The sequence below is a fragment of the Rattus rattus genome, chromosome 2 (genome assembly GCF_011064425.1).
Source record: "Rattus rattus isolate New Zealand chromosome 2, Rrattus_CSIRO_v1, whole genome shotgun sequence".
In the NCBI taxonomy this organism is placed as follows: domain Eukaryota; kingdom Metazoa; phylum Chordata; class Mammalia; order Rodentia; family Muridae; genus Rattus; species Rattus rattus.
The window spans coordinates 151,303,320-151,309,023 of NC_046155.1; the positions used below are offsets into that span (position 1 = coordinate 151,303,320).

At 40.1% G+C, this 5,704-nt stretch overlaps 1 long non-coding RNA gene across 2 annotated transcripts in view; it reads left to right on the forward strand.

Annotated features, from left to right (window-relative positions):
* The window catches only part of LOC116892080, a 79,276-nt gene extending 74,004 nt beyond the window's left edge, over nt 1-5,272 (forward strand). The window contains exon 4 of one of the 2 annotated variants that reach the window (XR_004386910.1): nt 4,753-5,272. This is a non-coding gene — a long non-coding RNA (uncharacterized LOC116892080). Of the gene's footprint in view, nt 219-4,752 lie in introns of those variants that run through there. The other variant, XR_004386909.1, reaches the window with a different exon arrangement.
* The last annotated feature ends 432 nt before the right edge of the window (nt 5,273-5,704 follow it).

Consider the following 5,704-nt stretch of genomic DNA (forward strand, 5'->3'; position numbering starts at 1 on the left):
GGAGGAAATAAGATATTTCATGAGAAAACCAAACTGAAGCACTAGCTATCTACAAATCCATCCCTACAGGAGGCACTAGGAGGAAAACTCCAACCCAGAGTGGTAACCACACCCAAAAGGCCCACAAAGAGTAAATAATCCCACACAAGCTAACCAAGAGGTTTGCTACATACATACACACACACACACACACACACACACACACACACACACACACAGAGAGAGAGAGAGAGAGAGAGAGAGAGAGAGAGAGAGAGAGAGAGAATATAACAGGAATCAACAAACACTGCTTATTGATATCTCTCTATCTCTCAATATCAGTGGTCTCAATCGGTCTGTCTCCCCGCACCTCCCCAATACACAGACCAATAGAATGGATGTAAAACTGGATTCTTTTTTTTTTTTTTTTGCTGCAGCCAAGAAAAAAAATTACACATTATCTTCAAGGACAGCATCACTTCAGGGTAAAAGGATAAAAAAGGTATCCAAGCAAATGGATCTAAGAAGAAGTAATTTAAATATCTGACAAAACAGACTTTAAACCAAGGCTGTTTTAAGAGGCAAGTTCACAGCACTAAGGGCCTACATTAAAGAATAAAATAAACAACAACAAAACTGGAAAGACCTCATATTAGTAACTCAACAGCACACCTGAAAGGTCTAGACCAAAGAGAAGAAGTCACACCCAAAAGGAGTGGGCAGCAGGAAATAAGCAAACTCAGGGCTGAAATCAATAAAATAGAAACAAACACAACAATACTAAGAATCAATGAAACAGGGAGTTGGGTCTTTGAAAAAATCCCAGACTGGCAAAGCCTTATCTGAGTTAACTAAAAGGCAGAGAGAGAATATCTAATTAATAAAATCAGAAATGAAAAAGGGGACGTAACAACAGACACTGAAGAAATCCAAAGGATCATAAAGACAAACTTTAAAAACCATGCACTACCAAATTGAAAAACTAATGGAAATGGATAAGTTTCTCAATATGTATACTTACCAAAGTTAAATCAGGATCAGATAAGCAGTTTAAACAGATCTTAACCCCTTTAGAAATAGAAGCAGTAATTAAAAGTCTCTCATCCCCTCGCCCCCACAAAGCAACCAAAAATAAAAACAAAACAAAACAAACCCACACAACAAAAAGCAACAAAACAAAACAAAACAAAAAATGCCCAGGGCTAGAATTCCACCATGCTTTCAGAGAATTAATGCCAACACTTTTCAAATTATTCCACAAAAACAGAAAGAGAAGGAACACTGCCAAATTTGTTTTTGAGACCACAGTTATGCTGGTACTCAAACCACATAAAGAGCCAACGAAGAAAGAGAATTACAGACCATCTCCTTTATACTTGCAAACTGAATCCAAGAACACATGAAAAAGATCATCCACCGTGACCAAGTAGGCTTCATTCCAGAGATGCAGAGGTGGTTCAACATATGTAAACTGAAAAACATAATTCATCATATAAATAAACTGGAAGTCTAAAAGCACATGATCCTCTCATTAGATACCAAAAAGACCTTTGACAAAAGTTTAACACCACTTGATAAAAGTCTTGGAGAGATTAAGGATACAGGGGACCCACCTCAACATGATAAATGCAGTTTACAGCAAGCCCATAGCCAACAAGAACTTAAATAGAAAACTCAAAGCAATTCTACTAAGATCAGGAACAAAATAAAGTTGTTTACTTTATGCCTTTTTAATACAATGCTTGAAGTCTTGGAGCAGTAAGACAACTGAAGAAGACCAAAGGAGATGCAGATTGGAAAGAAAGAGGTCAGAGTATTTTTATTTGCAGATAATATGGTATACATAAGTGACCCTAAAAATTCCACCAGGGAGTTCCTACAGCTGATACTTTCTAAGATTATATATATACCATCGCTGTCTTCAGACACACCAGAAGAGGGCATCAGATCCCATTACAGATGGTTGTGGGCCACCATGTGGTTGCTGGGATTTGAACTCAGGACCTCTGGAAGAGCAGTCAGTCCTCTTAATCACCGAGACATCTCTCCGGCCATCGGCTGATATTTTCAACAAGGTAGCTAAGTCTGAAATTAACTCACAAAAATAAGTAGTCCTGCTATATACAAATGACAAACAGACTGGGAAAGAAAAAAAACCACACTTCACAGTAGCCTCAAATAATATGAAATATTTTGGGGTAACTTTAACCAAGCAGGTAAAAGACTTGTATGAGAAAACCTTCAGACATTGAAGAAAGACACTGAAGAGCTCAGAAGATGAAAAGATCTTCCATGCTCACGGTTCTGTACGATAAATACAGTAACAATAACCACTCTGCCAAAAGCCATGTACAGACTCAATGCTACTCCCGTACAACTGTCAATATAACTCTTCACAGATTGTGACAGGACCGTTTTCAGTTTCAGATGGAATCACACAGACATTCAGAGGAGATAAAACAATCCTGAATAATGAAAGAACTGCTAGAGACATCATCATCCGTGATTTTGAGTTGTACAACTGAAGACAGCATGGTACTGGCACAAAAACATGTTGATCAGTGGACTCAAATCGAAGCCCCAGGTACAAATCTACACACCAATGGACACCTGACTTTTGATAAAGAAGCCGGAAATACTGGGGAAAAAAAAGACATCATCTTCAACAAATGGTGTTCATCAAACTGGATAGCTGCATGTAGAAGAATCTAAATAGATGCATAATTATCAACTTACACAAAAATCAAGTCCAGATGGATCAAAGACCTCAACATAAAACCAGATAAAGGGCTGGAGAGACAGCTTAGCAGTTAAGAGCACTGACTGCTTTTCCAGAGGTCCTGAGTTCAATTCCTAACCACCTACAATTGGATCTGATGCCATCTTCTGGTGCGTCTGAAGACAGCTATAGTGTACTCATATAAATCGAATAAATAAATTTTAAAAAATAAAACCAGATGAAGTGGGGGAACAGCCTTGAATTCATTGGCACAGGAAAAGACCTTCTGAACTGAACACTGATCGTGCAGGCACTAAGATCAACAGTTAATAAATGAGACCTCATGAAACTGAGACGCCTTTGCATGGTAAATTGTCATTTAGACAATGTGGAGCCTACAAAATGGGAACAGATTTTTATCTAGTACACATCTGATAGAGGGCTAATATCCAAAACATATAAAGAAGTAAAAACACTAGGTATGAAGAAAACAAATAATCAGAATACTCAAAATAGGAAACTCAAATGGATGAGAAACACATAATTGTTCAATATCCTTAACCATCAGGGAAATGCAAATCAAAACTATTTTGAGATCCCATATTACATCTGTCAGAATGGCTAAGATCAATAAAACACGTGCTAGTAGGGGTGCAAACTTGTACAGCCTGGCAGAAATCAGTGTGGTGGTTCCTCAGGAAGAATGGAATCCATTGGGGCTGGAGAGATGGCTCAGAGGTTAAGAGCACTGACTCCTCTTCCAGAGGTCCTGAGTTCAATTCCCAAGCAACCACATGGTGGCTCACAACCATCTGTAATAAGATCTGATGCCCTCTTCTGGTGTGTCTGAAGACAGTTACAGTGTATTCATATACATAAAATAAATAAGTCTTAAAAAAAAAGAAAAGAACGGAATCCATCAGCTTCAGGATCCAGCCATACCGCTCTTGAGTATAAGCTGAAAGGACACATCATCTTACCAGAAAGACACTTGTTCAGCCATTCATTGCTGCTTTATTCATAATAGCAAGAAACTAGAAACAACTAAATGTCTCTCAACCCAAGAATGCATAAAGAAAATAAAATATGGTACATTTACACAAAGGACTATGCCATTAAAAATGAACTGAACCATTTAAAAAAGAAAGTGAAATCCGAAATTCGAAGGTAAATGGATGGAACAGAGAGAGAGAGAGAGAGAGAGAGAGAGAGAGAGAGAGAGAGAGAGAGAAAGAGAGAGAGAGAGATTGAACCCTGAGTGAGGTATTCCAGACCTAGAAAGTATGCTATACATTCACTAAATGTGGATATTACTTAGAGTTTGATTGCTATGAAAAGACACCATGGCCACTGCGACTCTTTAAAGAAACATTTAACTGGGGCTGGCTTACAGTTCAGAGGTTTAGTTCATTATTATCAAGGCAGGAACCACGGTGGTGTGTAGAAGACATCGTGATGGAGTAGCAACTGACAGTTCTACATCATGATTCATGGGAGTAGGAAGAGAACTGTTTGAACTTCTGAGACCTCAAAGCCTACCCTATAGTCACAGACCCTCTCCAACAAGACCACACCTCTTATTAGTGCCACTCCCTGTGGACCTGTGGGGGCTATATTTTTCAAAACACCACATTAGTTGTAAAGTTAAAAATAACCAAGCTATAGTCAGAAGAACTTTCTCTGTCGTGGATGCTTCTTGATTCCTCTGGCTAAATCCTTCCTCATATCTATAATAAAACCCTTCTCCTTATCATACATAGGAGGGGGACTAGGTGGGACAGATTGTGAAAGGGAAATAGGATAGATAGATAGTTATTGGACGGATGGGGGTCTAGGACCTGAGGATCAAGTGGAGAGGAGAAGGGGAGAGGGAGACAAGGGAGGGAATATAGGAAGAGACAGCTAAAATTAAGGGCCATTTGAGGAGTAGTGTGGAAAACTAATACAGTAAAAACTTCCTAAAATACATATATATGTGGAGGCAATCTAAATGAAACTTTCAAATAATGGGGCAGACAGAACCCTAACTGGCTATTTCTTGTCACCAAATGCAGCTTCCAGTACTGGAGTTGGATTACATCTAATTGGGTTGTTGGCCAAAGGGGCTTCACAGGAACTCCCAAACAACACTGGCTGTCGCCAAGACTATTGGCTGCTCTCCATTAACCAATGGCAAGGCCCCATGGCTGATGATAACACCTACACAACTCACTGAACATGTAGCTGAGCTGGCGCCTACACAGAGCCTTTCTTCACTAGTATATTCCAGCACTTTGGTACAGGAAGGTACTCTGCATGCTATCAAAAGAAACATAAACACGAAGCCAGCCATAAACTGATGGGCGAGCATGACTCCATTTTAGGGTTAGAAGCCACTTATCTGGTGTTGAGTGCTGTGATGGTGTTGTATATGCTTGGCCCAGGGAGTGGCACTGTTAGGAGGTATGGCCTTGTTGGTGTAGGTGTGTCACTTTAGTTGTGGGCTTAAGAACCTCACTCTAGCTGCCTAGAAGTCAGTCTTCCACTAGCAGCCTCCAGATGAAGATGTAGAACTCTCAGCTCTGCCTGCATCATACCAGCCTGGATGCTGCCATGCTCTGGCCTTGATAATAATGGACTGAACCTCTGAACCTGTAAGTCAGCCCCAATTAAATGTTGTCTTGCCTTGGTTATGGTGTCTGTTCACAGCTGTAAAACCCGAACTAAGACACATGTCTTTAATCCCAGCACTTGGGAGGCAAAGGCAGGTGGATCTCTGAGTTCAAGACCAGCCTGGTCTACAGAGCAAGTTCCAGGACAGCCAACGATACACAGAGAAACCTTGTCTCAGAGAATGCTCCCTCCTGCCCCCAAACGGATTAGAAGCTATCTTGTTATAAGGTCAAACTAAGTTGATTCCTGATTTCTATAAAATTTGGGTTTGACCATATCTTGATCCTGTTTTTTGGAATTTGCATGTTCCACACCCTATTCCCTGACCACCACCCCATACGATCCTCTGAAAAC